Raw genomic sequence first — 15,432 nt, forward strand, 5'->3', positions numbered from 1 at the left:
ATCACGCCGACTGCTCCTGCCCAAAAATAGCCACACGGAAAAACATTTCCTGTGACAATCCCATTACTGGGAATCTGGGAGCAGAAAGTGGAGCACGTCCTGCGAGATGAGACGGATGAGGGCGGCGCCGAGGCTTCAGGCCCGCCTCGGGAGGCGTCCGCCATCCATCAGACGGTGCTCAGCAAACATTGAGGACGCGAGGTCACAGCCCATCTCGTCTCATCTCAGGGAACCAATGAGATCGCAGCGATCACGTGACCCGGGTGCGGAGGACACGTCCAACAAATGCAGATCTGAAGGGCTATTCAATGTCCAGTCATCTTTCCTGCTACCGCCTCCCTACCTCACATCCCTCCAGTCAACATGGACACATGTGTTACCATGGCAACGGCTTTCTTCTACACATCCAGAAGGTTCAACACACAGTCCAGGTTCAGAGAGTGAAACAGACCAGATAAGACGGACAGACAGGCAGGCAGGCAGGCAGACAGGCAGGCAGACAGGCTTGTACAAACTCACTAGAAACTGCTTGCGCTTCATTCCAGGCTTGCCAGCTTTAGAGGAGGGACTACTTTTCTCTGCCCTCTTGTCCATCATCAGGTCCATCATCAGGTCCATGTTCGGTCTCGTGCTCTCACCCTGTCAAAATAACGAAACCATCGTTAAGCCTCCTGGAATCCTGTTGTCCTTTCACCAACATTACATTCCAGACCTGGTGCGTTTCAGCTTTTGGCGGTTCCGACCACACATGCAGGGAAGGACTGAGGAGATGGATGTCGACCTGCCATTGACAAATCACCCCGTGACATCATCACGAGGATGCTGAATGGCCCTGCCTCCCCCTTTCTCCCTCCACGAAAGATGCCCCCCACCAGGAACCTGAAGACGACCCTAACGGAGACACTCTGACATTGGACATTACTGAACAGGACCTCCAGCACCAGGTCCACAGCCTCGCTAAACTAGAAGCGGTTAGAGAAAGATGGCGGCTGGGCCGTCGTGGAATGCCTGGATAGATGACGGACAGAGCTGGGAGGGGTGGTGCTGGTGGGGAGGGGAGGGGTTCCGTTCTTCTGTCAGGGCAGCAGAATTAGCATAGATAATAGCATGTTTGAGAGCGGGCTCATTTGGGAGCCGCTCACACGGTAGCATGTTCACGCCTGCAGGAACACGCCGTTCAGCCGCCGCGCTGGGCGGAGACGAGACTCTGCGCCCGTCACGTTTTCTCACAGCAGCGGCGAAGAAGGAGACGCAGCCCGGAGTGAACTCCGTCACATCGTCAATATCTGAGCGCCGCTTCCCCACTGACGGTTATTTAAGGCAATGTCTGTTGCCTGGCAACAACACAACGGGCAGCAATGTGTAATGGGAACATGGAAGAAGAGGACAACCACCCCCCTACACACACACACACGCCATTCCACCAGCAGCCAACGCCCACGTCACCGACAACCATTACAGATGTCACGTGACGCAGCCCGGGTGACGCTGCAGCTTCACACACTGATGATGAGGTCGTCTTCATCTCTTCATCGTGAAATGCAACACACCAATATTCACTACAGGGATTCATTTCACTCGAGCGAGTCTCTGAACGCCGGCGACAGCTCAGTCCACCTCCAGGATGTCCCCTAAATTCACCGGCCCCATGATTGGCTGACCCTCATCATGTGACTCCTGGACCAGGAGAATCTGGATCACATCGGTCCCGTTAATAGTCCGATAGTTATTCTAGACAGACTGCATTTCACTGGTAGAAGTTTTCTCCAGGATCCAGATCAGGAACTTTGGAAGATAAATCTGACTCCTGGATCAGTTTCAGCTCCGCTCTGATCTGGTGTCAGTCTGGATTAAATCTTACAACATTCTAGATCAACAGATCCAGATCAGGCTCTGATGTGTGCTTAATGTACATTATTGATGGACCAGTCCTCAGACCGCATCCTACCTCGAGTACGCGTCATTGATTGGCATCATTGATGATGTCACTCTATTCAAATCAGCCTCATCCCACGTAAAGTAAGGCCACCTGATTGGTTCAAGTTCACTTCCTGTTTTCTCCCGTCCTGCGTTTGTCCATATTTGGTTTAGAAACGCTTTAAATCACAGACACAGATTTATCCAGTCCAGATTAATCTGCTTACAAATCTAAATTCCAAACATTAATTTGACTAAATATGCATCAACTACAACTTGTGATTTAGCCCCTCCCTCCAAACAGACAACGACGTCATCATCTAACCTCTGTCCCGCTGTTCCAAGCGACACCTGAGCTTCAGGTGAGCCTCTGCCGTGACATCACCTACCGTTCTGCTTCCGGGCGAGTCGGTGAAGTCCGTGTTGCTGTTGGTGACGGCGTTGGACGGCATGATCCGTGGGGCTGATGTGGGAAATCAACTCAAAAGAAACTAAAGAAATGAGAGATGGTCCTTCTTGTGTCCTGCAGACAGAGGAGCACAGCGGTGTTATGACAAGTCCTGAAACATTTGGTGCTTCCAGAGGCTGTTTCTGCTTTCCTTTTGTTGGACACGCGTATAGGAGCCTCACAGGCTACTATAGGACACCGTATGGCCGCCTATAGGGCCGGGGCCACTGCACATGCATGATGCATGTACAGTGGCCGACTGAAGTGGCCTCTACTGCGCAGCAGAAATGAATCCAAAGTAATTTAGGGATGCATTTTTCTTTTCTTTTAATTCTACTTCTATCTTAAACATCTGGATTTGCGTAAATGCAGCAGTCGGCGCTCAGCACGCAGGAGAAATGCGTCTAAAAACCGTGTAGGACGGCCTCTGGAGGTGGAATCCAGATCGATGACAGCCGGTTCCGATTGATTTCGGAGGCCTAACGAGCCGCTGCTCCAAACATCAGGACGCTGGATAATCGATCAGTCACTGCATTTCCACCAGGCTACAACCACAGCCCGCATCATGCCATGCCTTTATTTTTAGCCGTGCGTCAAAAATAAACTTTTAGACAACGGGAGGGTCTGCAGGGTGAAACCGGAGACCAAATACGCGCGGGTCCAAATATCGGTTCTGGTTCTGTGCTGCTTAAATCAGGCTGAAATGCACGTCGCAATCTGCAGAAGCAGATTTCCTCCTTTCACCGAGCGCCTTCCGCTCCTTCACGGTCTGGTCGCCGCCGTACCGCGTAAAACGCTGCGCGCCAGCGCGCCGCGTAGAACGCCTTTAAATGCTCCTTACCCGATTTGTCCCGAGTCCCAGGCCTGACCCTTTCCGTCTCTCTTGCTCCCGGAGCCTCCTTCCTCTTCTCTCCCCGTCCTCCGCCTCCCCAGCCGGCCAGGTCTCCTCCAGATGCACCGCTCTCACTGCAGGGGCCTGCAGACGGTCGGAGGCGCACGCAGGGTCCTAAACCCCGCCGACTGCAGGGGGAGGAGATGCAAGACCAGCAATAAAAAACTTTATCATGACCTCCTGACCCGACAGCTTCATCTGCACCAACACCGAAACACCGAAACGATGCAGAAACATCCAGAAGAGTGATCTGAGAAGTGTTCCCGCGCAAATCGTTAAAAAAGAGATCAATTTTCCATAAGAAAAATGACAAATCTTCTTTAATGGAAGGTAGAAACAAGCCGGGTACAGTTAGAGACTGCTGATCACACCACCAATCACATTACTGCTCTGCCCTGATTGGTCAATTTATGCTCAGCTATTCTTGACAGTTGTGACCCTCAGCTGGAGGCTTGACCTGCTGCGACACAAATCGTAATAAAAAATGTATTTAGTACAAGTAAACAAGTACTTCTAAGAAAGACTTGTGATAAACTCACCTGTCAATCTTCTTTATCGACCCAAATCAAGTATTCCTTTTTAAATATTTGAATAAACCGATGTTTTGCTGGTACCTGATGGATCACAGCATGCAGGTACAAAGTAAAACAGGTGTTATTAATGATCTGATGTCAAGAACAGGAACCCGAGGAGACGTCCCGTTTTTATTTGCTGCGTTTATGGGCCCCTGGTGGCTGAGGGGCCCGAAGCAGCCTCGGGCCATTCGTGTATTTTGCAGTACTGCGTTTTACTGTCCTCAGAAAGTTTCCAGATGTTTTTGAGATGCTGGTCAATTTTCTTGAGAAAGAGAATCTGGAGGATCTGGATTTTGACCCTGGACCAGAGTGGATGTGGAGCAGGAAGATGATCTTCTGGTTTGATTTTCCAGAGGGGCCCGATGTTGACTCCTCCCACTCCAACCAGTTTCTCCCACACTCCCACCAGGCGGAGATCAGCGCCCAGATGGACGGCAGATTGAGGAGGGGAAATATGTGCCGGTTCATTGATCTGGAGTGATCTCAGAGTCCGTGAGACTGAGCGGTTCACGCAAGGACAGCAGCCTGCGGCGGCGGCGTGCCACACAACCTACAGTGGCGTGATGCCCTGGACGCCCACGTAGGAGGAGGATGAAGAAGAGACTCAACCTCAACCCACCTAGGTAGGAGGCAAAGGCTGACGGCGTCGTTTGTGTTTACAGATCAATAATAGATCGATGCAGTTTCTGAAGCAAGAACCACGTTAAGATTAAAAGGAGAGTTCACCAATCATTTTAGGTGAACTGTTCCTTTAACATTACACTGAGGGGAAATGAACGTTAAAAACAAATGCACCGATAAAATCCATATTTTAAATATTTTTTTAATATATCTCACATTTCAGTTATTTACAAAAGACAGTGGCGTCGTGACATTAAAAACTAGGACTTGTAAAATCAACATGAGAAACAAATACAGAACACACACAGATAAATAACAACAAGGGGGAGGCTATACAAATGAAGGTGGATGTTTCACCCCGGGTTTGGTCTGACAGGTTTACAGTATTGCCTCCACGTTGGCTAGATGGCAGCGAGCGTCCGCCAGCAGGTCTGGAATGTATTTCCCGTCTTTACCCACTATTACGCTTGAACTGCTCTGTGAATAAACAACAACAACAGACTAATGCAGAGATATTTTACCTGTATGACGCACAATGTCCGCAAGCAGTTTGGCACAAATGGAAAAGGCTGAGCGTCAGTTCCCCCCGCTCCGCCTCAAGAACACAAATCCTGAAAACACATTTTACCATCAACCCCCCCACCCAGATATTCATCACACTGGCAAAAAAAAACGCTGAACCAGAAGATACAAATGTAAAAGAGGTCCGGTTCGGACCCGGTGTTAGCATCCAATCACAAGCGCCCAAGCTGCGTTCACACGTCTGACTGAGTAAACAAAGTATTTACCTTATTTAGCGACTTTTTGTGTACAAAACTAACAACACCATCACTATAAACCAGTGCTTCTCAATTATTTCGTGTAAATCTAGAATTTACACGAAAGAACGGATCAGCTGATCTCAGGACAGACGTCAGCACCAGGTGTGAAAATAAATGCCACGGCTACCAGCTGGTCAGGTGAGTTCAGTTTCCATGGAGACAAGAGGTTGTTTAGTTTTTTAGTCTTAACCTGGCAGCCCTCTTAGTTGCATCTAGTAGTAATAGTAGCATTTCAATCTGGGTGTGTTTACAGGCACACAGTACTCCAATACCAGTGGTCTTCTTATTGGACTAAAAGACGATTCCAGGATTCACATAAACAATATTATCATGAAAACAGCAGGAATGCTTTCCATCTCCATGGTGATAACAGTAATCAATATTTTCAGCCATTCAATAACTCATCTATGATTACAAGTTCAGTTTCATGTTCTATTTCACCATAAGATGGATGCGATTATAAATATGACTGCTAATTTATGGATTAGAGCCCATAATTATGAGAAAACATTCTTGTATGGATGATAAAATCATCACAATAAGAAAAGTCTCGTAACTATGTGACGAATCTTGTCAGAAAAGATCTTGTAATTTGAAGTGATACAGGCTCTTGTAGTAATGAGAAAATATCTCATCATGAGAAACGGTTTTGAAAAGAAATAATGATAAAACATTTCAAAATGACGAGAAAATTGGTTGTTGTTTTTTAGACTCTCATGTATAAGAAAGGATCTCATAACTGAGATTATGAGACCAAAAATTGTCCAAATTATGGAAAAAAATATATATATATTTCAATTACATTTTGTCAACATTAAAGGATATTTGCCAGTCGGGGGGGCGGGGACTTCCTGGATGGTGAGAAGTCTGGTTTCACATACTATGAGTCTGGATGAGCAAGTAAACACACGCCTGATACCTCATGAACCAATGAAGCGCCGGCAGCTCATCTTACTCTGCTTACATCCAACACAAGTGCAACTTCATGCAAAAAACAAATCTACAACAACAAAAACAAACCTAGCACTACTCACACAAAGCAACGACAGGGAACGTTCCCGACGTTCCCGCCGGGACGTTCCCGTGTGTCGTGCGCGCCGTATTTACAGAATGCTCTGCTGCAGTGGGACAGTTGGGGCGAAACACAGCAAGCCTCTCAGCAGCCACGAGGGAACTCGCTGGGTCATTACAGCAGCTTTTGTTCACAGGACGACACACACACTCGATAATTAGACACAACTTTCTACCTGCAAGGTGTGGGGGGGGGGGGGGGGGGGTTCACACAGTGAAATCCTGTTGGGTTACAGCATGCATTACTCTACGTGCTAATGCCGGGGGCCACTGGTGAGCGGACTGGGCAGTGTTTTCATCGTCAGTGCTTCGGTACTCTCACTGTGAACGGACAAACACAAAGGGCACACAGAGTCTGATATTAATCAGCAGAAGAGGAATAAATGGCTGCGGGGCCACGTGTTGCTGCGTTGTCATAGCTCACCATCAGCAGACGTACCTCTGTCTCCACCGTTCCTCATGTTGGTCTCCTCTTCATCGCCGCCATCATCCACTGTAAAAAAAAATATATAGGAAGAAACGTCTCAAAAACGCATCTGAAGCAGGATGTGGGGTTCGTTAACGGTAGCCAGCTGCCTTTTTATTTGGCACTTATATCATTTCGGTAAAATAAGATTCTGATTCGGCTTCAGAAAAATCTGCTGACAGATCTTTTATCTGTGACCCTGAGGGATGGAGGTCATCTCAGCGACGGTGGCGCAGGTGGTTGAGCTGGTCGTCCTATGATCGAGAGGTTGGCGGTTCAATTCCTGGTTCCGGCACATGTGTCCGCTGTCGTCGTGTCCTTGGGCAAGACACCTCACCCACATTGCCTGTGTGACTGTTGTGAGAGAGTGAATGTTGGTGGTGGTCAGGAGGGCCGATGGCGCAAATGGCAGCCTCGCTCCTGTCAGTCTGCCCCAGGGTGGCTGTGGCTAGTAGCTTACCACCACCAGGTATGGTGTGAATGAATAATGCACAGCGTGGAGCGTCTTTGGGTGTCCAGAAAAGCGCTATGTAAAATCAAGCATTATTTATTATTTAATAACAACCAGTAGAGGGTAGCAGCATGCCACTGTGGCATCTATGCTACCACGTCCAGAGAAGAAGAAGAATCACTTCCTGTTGCAGATAACTTTATTAATGAGCTCATTGGTGAATGGCGGCATGGACCAGCTGGTTAAAACAAGCTCATCTGAGTGGAGCTCCTTGACCAGCGACGACAACGTGTTTGTGATCGAGTCGGCAGCGACTAAGAGGTCATTCCGGAGGTTTCTAGGCACACCTGGAAGACACAGGTGCGCGCCGGATTAAAACCATGGGCTGCTCCTACAAACACCCGGACGACAAAAAAAACACTGCTTCTCATGGACGCGTTTTATCACGAAAAATCTTTTGCCCCCACCCTGAGCGAACGCCTCGAGCACGTCCCCCCCAACCCCCGCCAGGCAGTCCTGGGGCGTGTGCGTCGGAGTGGACCCCGCCGAGGTGGAGCGTATGGGCATGGGCATGGAGCAGCTCGCACCGTGACTCAGGGAGGAATGGGGGGAGCCTCCGGACTGGGACTGCAACACATCAAACAAAATGACAGAACAGTCAGAAACGACATTCGACACCACAGCGAGGTTAGCTCCGCCTCCTGGTTCTGTTGAGACCGGTCCAGCTATCTATCCTGACCCGTCTCACTGTCGTTAGCGCTGATGAGGGGAGCAGGTACCCGACATGTGGGCTAACAAAAAAAACCTCTCCCCTCAACTTGTCTGACCCCCCCAAAAAAAGTTCATTAATCGGTCTTGTTGAGCCTTGCAAACTGAATGAAGGACAACTTACAGCCTGTTTCTGCTCCTCATCCTATCAGCCAGCAAATGACAGCAGTGAAAGAGGGCAAGAAGAGTGAGAGCAAGAGAATTAAGGCAGAGAAAAGAGGAAGAAAGGATTTCTGCATGCACGATACGGCACGCGTCTTCTGTTGCACGCCGCCCTGTGATTCACATGATCTCCGCCTGCAGGGAACAGGTGAGGGTCTCACCTTCAGCAGCCTCATGAGGCCCTGCAGCTACACCATCAGCTCCCGTCGGCTCTCCTGCAGCGCCGACATGCGTCTCTCCAGCTCGTCCTTCCTGTGTCTGCAGGATGAGGACACAGTTCAGTGTGTTCTGACGGTCACAAAATAATTTACCAGCGGCATTCCCCACAAACGCAAAGCTAACTCAAAAACGCCTTCCTGAATTAGCAGAGTCTACATTTATATAATCAGCTCAAATGGCTTCACTACTGACACTCGTGAAGAGGACGCTGCTGGAGGCAGACGGTACCTGAGGAGCCGCAGTTCTGTCAGAAGGGTCGGGTTCTGTTGGGCTTTTTCTGGGGTCGGCTGAGAGGCCTGCTTGTGCTCCAAACGCGGCCGCTGGATCTCCTGGAGAATCTCCCTGAATAGAAGAGAATGCTATAGTTTACAAACGTAATACTTTACCCATAAAGGAATAAAACACGGATTTTTGTGTACCTGTTTTTGTTCTCCAGCTCGGCGATCAGCTGTCTCTGCTGCTTATTGGCATCAAAGTTGAAGCTCAGATCTGACGGCGGACAATGTTGCTGAAAAGAATCACGTAATGGCATTTAAAATTAGGTTTCAGCACCACCTCCTGACCACAGCGTGCAGCAACGACAGCCCCCCCCCCCCCCCCTTTGGATTCAAACCTTCTTGCTGTAAGGCAACAGCGCTTACCGCTGCGCCACCGTGCTTGCCCTGCCCTGTCAGGTTGTTTCGGAGACTGTTCTATTGTTTAACTGAGAAGCTGCAGAAATTACTTCCATAAGCGTGAAGGTGAAGCGGAAATGACTCGACTGATTCTTTAAATCGGTGCCGCTTCCTCCCGTTTCATCATCTTGAAGCAAACTGCTGTAAAACCAGCAGCCATCCTCCCTTTCCTGAATCGTCCTACGCTGTGCCCGTCTTTCAGTCCAATTGTAAAGTTGCCTTCGACCCCCACAGCCTAAGAATAACTCGTCTACTCATTCAACGTGAAATGCGGGCTGACTGAAGCCCACCCCGGGGGGGGGGGGGGGGGGGGGGCGTCCTGCCAGACACTCACTGTGGAGTTGCTCGCTTCGGCTGCCAGGCGGGCGGCGTAGCGAGCGATCAGGCGATGCTCTTCATCTAGCCGGCTGGGACTCTCCAAGACACTGTCCAAAGCCAGAGACAGAGACACTCATCAGACATTGGACACAACTGTAAATAAAAAAAAAAAGTAACGTTTGGATAGGATGAATGACAGTAATGGAGGTAATGGAGGTGTGAGCGCTGATGGACGGTCTGAGATCAGTGAGATCATTACAATGAGGTGAATTCTGGATACGCCCACACCTGTCTTGGCCATTTCAGCGCAGGCGGATAATGCCAAATGAAGCATCAGACTTTCGTGAGTGAGGCGACAGACGACGGGACACATGCTGGAACAGCGCTGGACGCCATCAGACCGGAGAGCGGGCGATGATTAAGACTATTAAGCCCAATCTGGCTCCGAAGCTGTTGCATCAACATCCACGATGCGCCAAGCTCAAAATAAACACTCAACGTTTCTGGAAACTCTTTCACGAAGCAGATCAACAAGCCGTCGGTGAAGACACAAAACGCATGGCTCGCCTATTCCAAGCAGCTTGGAAAGGTTTGCTCGTTTAAAGATTCAGTTCAGAACTCCTTCAAGTCAACTCCATCGCTGCCCCAGCCAATAGAAAGCGATCCATCCGAGCGCTCCGGCTCCATCGCCATCCATTTGTCATTCCTTTAAGTAGGAGCGCTTTACACATTCTTTACAACAGCGGAACAAATTCTACTCTAAAAATACTCTCATGGAGGCAATGCAAGAACACAAGAGTGGAAAAAAGACACGCGGCTCGTCTGAGCGCCAACTCAACCCTGAGGTGATCAGAATGATGTGTGCGACCTGGAGTAACCTGTACAGAGGTCTGCATCATCAGAAAGGGGGGGGGGGGGCTTACCTTTTAGTGGGAGTGGGTGCCCCGGAGGACATGAGCATTGTGTCGTTCATGCTGTCAGCCGCTGGCTTCGGCTGACTAAAAGACAAGATTACAGGCTTTAATTCTGCAGAGGCCCGCGGCGCCGCCAGCAGGGAATACGCCGTAGATTACGACTAAACAGGCGACAACTGGCCGACATGTCCGGGATGTCTTTTCAGGGTTATTTAATTCAAGAGCAGCAACAGCAGCAAAAGAAACCCAATTAAACTGGAAGTGTGCGAGGAGCCAGTAAGGTGACATTGTGGGAGGGTAAACAAAGCGGGGGGGGGGGGGGTCCATCGGGCAGCCGAACCCACCACGGACCCCTGACTCATTATCGCATCCGAACATCTAACCACTCAGGACGCCGCACAGCCACCAGATCCGCTGGTGCAGCCTAAACCTTGATTGTGTTTTATTTAAAGTGCTAATTATTACATAAAAGGCAGATTCGGTCAAAATGGGACTATTTCTGTCCAGACTGAGGAGAAACGTGTTGTCAGAACATCGCTTCCTTTCCCTCTGGGAGTTATTCTGCTGCAGGAAACACAACAGACTTCTCTTCAAAATGCATTAAAATCCTCTGCAGAGTTATTTGTTCTTTTTAAAGACACGCTCGCATTTTGAAATCCCCCCCTCCCAGGAATGAGCCAACAGAAAGGAAAGCAAACAGCACAAATTCACAACTCCTTGTGTTTCAAAGCGTCACCAGACCGATCGTGTGGCTCCTCCCTCCGAATCCGGATCACACCGGTGTCGTTGGGTATTTCTGTGTTTTGCTTAATTGTTATATTGAAATATTCGAAAAACAAACAAACAAACTTTAATCATCAGGGGATATCATTTATGACTGATATTAGTTTTTGCATCTGTGTGGATCCAACAGATTCAAACATGCAACCATTACAAATCCGCTCATGGTTCCAGGACTGAAGTTCAGCACAAAGAACTGTCACACAAAGTCGACAGAAAGCCCCAAAAAGATACACGTTTTAGGAACTCGTATCTTTTTGCAAAATACAAAACATCAGCTGGAGCCAAAAGGCACAACGTTAAATCAGAAACAAACTACAGGAAGCATCAGTACCCTGATTGGCTGACCCTCATCATGTGACCCCTGGACCACGACAACCTGCTCTTGGAATCTGGAACACGCCGACAGCCCGATTCTAGAAAAACTCGATTTGACCGATGAAGGTTTTCTTCAGGATCCAAATCAGGAACTAAAGAAGACAAATGTGTCTCCTGGTTCGGGTTTATGACCTGCTAATAGACTGGTTCACTGCTGGTGAAGACAGGAAAAGTCTATATCCGCCTCCACTGTCTGCACGGAAAGAAATATTGATCTCTCCTTAATTGATCACTGAAAGACAATAATCAGCTTCAAGGTCTCCGGAGAGAAGCGGCGTTAACTCACCGCTGTCAGGAAGAGCGAGAACACATCCGACCGCTGCTCCTTCCAGTCCTGCCGTCGACTGAGCAGGCGAGCATCTCAATGTACTACACTGCTGCTGTCTCCACGGAAACGGTCACGTGACTCAATGACGACTTTGCTCTCTCTCGCTCTCTCTCTCTCTCTCTCGAAACCAACTCTTCCTCTGGTATAATAAAATAAAAACTAAAGCCTGGAGCTGCCGGCGTGATCTGGATAACTGGTTCGTGTTTAGCATCTGACGGGGAGATTAAAACTGCTCCATACATTCACCGGATTTCTGACAACCCAAACCCGAAACAATCAACAGTCAGAAAGTTACAACTCCGGGACTGTTTGTCAGTCTGCAGGCAGGATGGAGCAAAGATTCACAGGTGTTGAGACAGAACTATAAAAACACAAATCCCCCAAGAGCCTCCCTGACAGCTTCATTCACGGCTCGCCATGCAGCTTTCCAGGTGCCAGAAGCGGCGCACGCCGTCTGAAGATCAGACGCCGGATCAGGCAACCGGGAGACTCCCGCCTGTCCGGCTCGAGACACTCTAGCCTGAATCTGCCATCACTGCTCACCGACCGGAACCTCGCCAGGTGGCGCCGACGGACGCCTCAGGGCTCGCAGCAAATAAAGAAACCTCTTCACTGACAGGAATCAGCACAACTCTGTTATCTAGCATGAATGAAACGGCCCTCCGGACCAATGCGGGTGAAGGGTCTCGCCCGAGGACACGACGACAACGTGCGTCCCATCGCCGGGTGAGGGCGAGCGTCACGCAGTAAATCAGTTTCCACATTCGCGCATACCACGGGCCTGACAGCAGGGCGGCGTTCTGTCCGTTAATGAGGTGACAAACGAAACGCAACACGGACACCAACATGCTACAGCTCAGCGGTCTTACACAGTGTGGGCGGGCTCCTGGGGTCGCTCCGCCTGCTCCGGGAACACAGGATGGGGCGGCTCTCCGATGGGCACGCACCCCAGAGATTTACTGATGGCGTGGCTCAGCTTTTTGGCTGGAGACTTCTGTGAGGAAGGACACAGAGGTAGGCGGTCGGTGTTTGCTCCTTTTTACCGAACTGTGTTCATCTCCCCTTGCTGGTGACTTACCCAGGACGAGTGCTCCTTCATCTGGTGCTGGTTGCTATGGGGACCGTTGGCATGGCCGCGCCAGAAGCAGCTCTGGCACAGCTGATATCCGTGGCACTGCTGGCACCGGTACCGGAAGCCCATCATGCTCTCGCTCCGGCAATAAGAACATTCCACCGGATGGAAGACTGGAGAGAGAGACGACATCATCGGAGTGCGTCTTCAATCGCCAGCCACGCCCCCTTGAACTATCCTCCAACACTAAATCACTCGTTTGACTTTAATACTGATAATGAAAGAGGTAGAATATTTCACTTTCTTTCGACTATTTGTGATACAACCGGCTCAGCGAGGTCGAAGTCAAACCTGGAAGATTTTAGGACAATAAAAAAAAAACCCTCAGATCAATCTGTGAGCCTAAATCCACACAGATGAAGACTATGAATGTTGTACGACTGTATTTCAGCTGATTAGATGATGACAAATGCTTAAAAATAAAAGTTAAGGTGCCGTTTTCAACATTAGCGAGTCGGTGCATCAGAGGGAGCCAGACGAGGCATTGTGGCGGGGGGTCGGCCATCAACATGTCCAAAAACGTGTTCAGCACGATCTTCTTCTGGACACAAGCAGACGTGCATTAATGTGAACGCCAGAGACCCGGCAGGAGACAAAGATCGAGCAGCCTCTCCATACCTGCTGGGGGAAGCACGTCCGGACCGAGTGCTCCGTGTAGCCGAAGGACGGGCCCTCGAACACGGCGGTGGGGAGCTTCAGCACCTCCCGCAGGAACTGGTCAAACTTCACGAACATCATGACTCCGCTGGAGTCGGAGATCTGGGAGAAGATGTCTGGGAGATGAGAGAGGTCATTCATCAACAGGCTTATCCGTAACCCCACATGTCCACACAGCGCCCCCGTGTGGTGGGAAAGAGAGAGACAGAAACATAACGCTATTATTACAGGAGCATGGCAGGAGCGTTGAACACTATATATATACTCCTTTAGTAATGGCTCCTTTGGTATCCTCACAGATTAAATCTACTTTGAAGCTTCTTCACGTCTTTGATGCCTTCAGAAATGAACTCACAGCGTAGTTTGTCCACGATCTCCCCGCTGCACATCGTTGCCAGCATGGCTTTCATGGAGAAGACGGTCAGCTTCCCGTGGCTTTCACTGCACGAGGAGAGAAACGAGCAGAACCGGTCAGATTCAGCTTCCTTCCTCTGATCGCAGGTATCCCAGCGATGCAGCGGCGCTAGAGGCAACAGATAAGAGGAACTCTAAGTGAGCGGGGGGGGGGGGGGTTAAATGAGCGGAACACACGAGTTCCAAAAACGGCGATCGATCATAAAAGCTCCAAGCTGCAGGATGCTGCGTGTCCATCGTAGCTAACAAAAGACACACAGACCGATTTAGCGTCCTCCTCCATGCCAACCCCCCCCGCCTTGCCTGTCGTAGGTCGCCACCATGAAGTTGAGCAGCAGCCCAATGGACTGCTCCACGTTGATCTGGTGGGTGGTGGGCAGCCGCTTGTTGAGCTGGTAGTAGATGGAAGACAGGATGGTCTCCAGCCGTGACACGTTGATCTCAGCGCTGTGGTCCAGCGCGTTGAGGCCGTTGTCACGGAAGGCTTCGATCATGTTCCAGACGTCCACCAGGTGAACTGCGGGGGGAGTGGAAAGAGATCAATCGGGCCGGAATCGATCCAGAGCAACGGGTCTACACAACAAGGGGGCAGACAGAAGAGGAAAGTCTCACGGTTGCATCTCTTCTGCACAAACCGGAGCTTGCAGGCGGTTCTGTACGTGGACAGTCGGATCACGTCAAAGTTCTGAGCTCCTGAAAGAAAAGGCATTAAAATAATCGGTTGAAATAATACACAACGCAGAAGTAAACCACACCGGTTACAGAGGCAGGGAGGAATGCCAACCTTGTCCAGCCCCCGACGGCTCCTGAAAACCATCATGGCGGACGTCGCTACCAAGACGGGTGGGAGGCCGATCGCACAGACTTGACGTTAGATTTAACTGAACTGATGGTGCTACGCAAGAATTCAGCCACACATCATTTATTAATACAATTAGCAGCATCTCTGTGGAAGTGGTGACATCACTGAGGCTCCTGCCCTTCCTTCCCAGCAGACCTGTGCCTGCCAGTTGTCACGAGGAAGGCTTCCCAGAGGTCAGGTCGTCTCAGTGCGGGTAAGTCGGGCGTCAGCGGTTTAAAGGAAGAGTTCCTGGTCTACAAGGCCCACCAGCGCACCGACACCAGTCGTGTTGCTAAAGCCTTGTGTGGCGTATTCCCAGTAGTGATGCTACAAGTAGCATTTATGCTATTTTAACTGGACCTTTCCATAGAGAGACGGTTCTGGATGCTATCTTTCTTCTTTTGTTGCAGGGCAGCTGAAACGCACCAAGTGTGAAATAGATGTGGAAACGCCAGACTCCATCTTGGTTAATACCAACCTGCGGGCGATTATCAACAAGCACACCTTCTCCGTCCTGCCGCCGGACTGCCAGCAGAGGCTGCTCAGACTGCTGCCTGAGGTCGACCAGCAGGTAGCATCAAACGC

At 49.9% G+C, this 15,432-nt stretch overlaps 1 pseudogene; it reads right to left on the reverse strand.

Moving 5' to 3' along the window:
- Positions 1-6,584: 6,584 nt before the first annotated feature.
- On the reverse strand, positions 6,585-14,695 carry LOC137915996 (dystrobrevin beta-like; annotated as a pseudogene).
- Positions 14,696-15,432: the final 737 nt, after the last annotated feature.

Source organism: Brachionichthys hirsutus, unplaced genomic scaffold, assembly GCF_040956055.1.
Source record: "Brachionichthys hirsutus isolate HB-005 unplaced genomic scaffold, CSIRO-AGI_Bhir_v1 contig_596, whole genome shotgun sequence".
In the NCBI taxonomy this organism is placed as follows: Eukaryota; Metazoa; Chordata; class Actinopteri; order Lophiiformes; family Brachionichthyidae; genus Brachionichthys; species Brachionichthys hirsutus.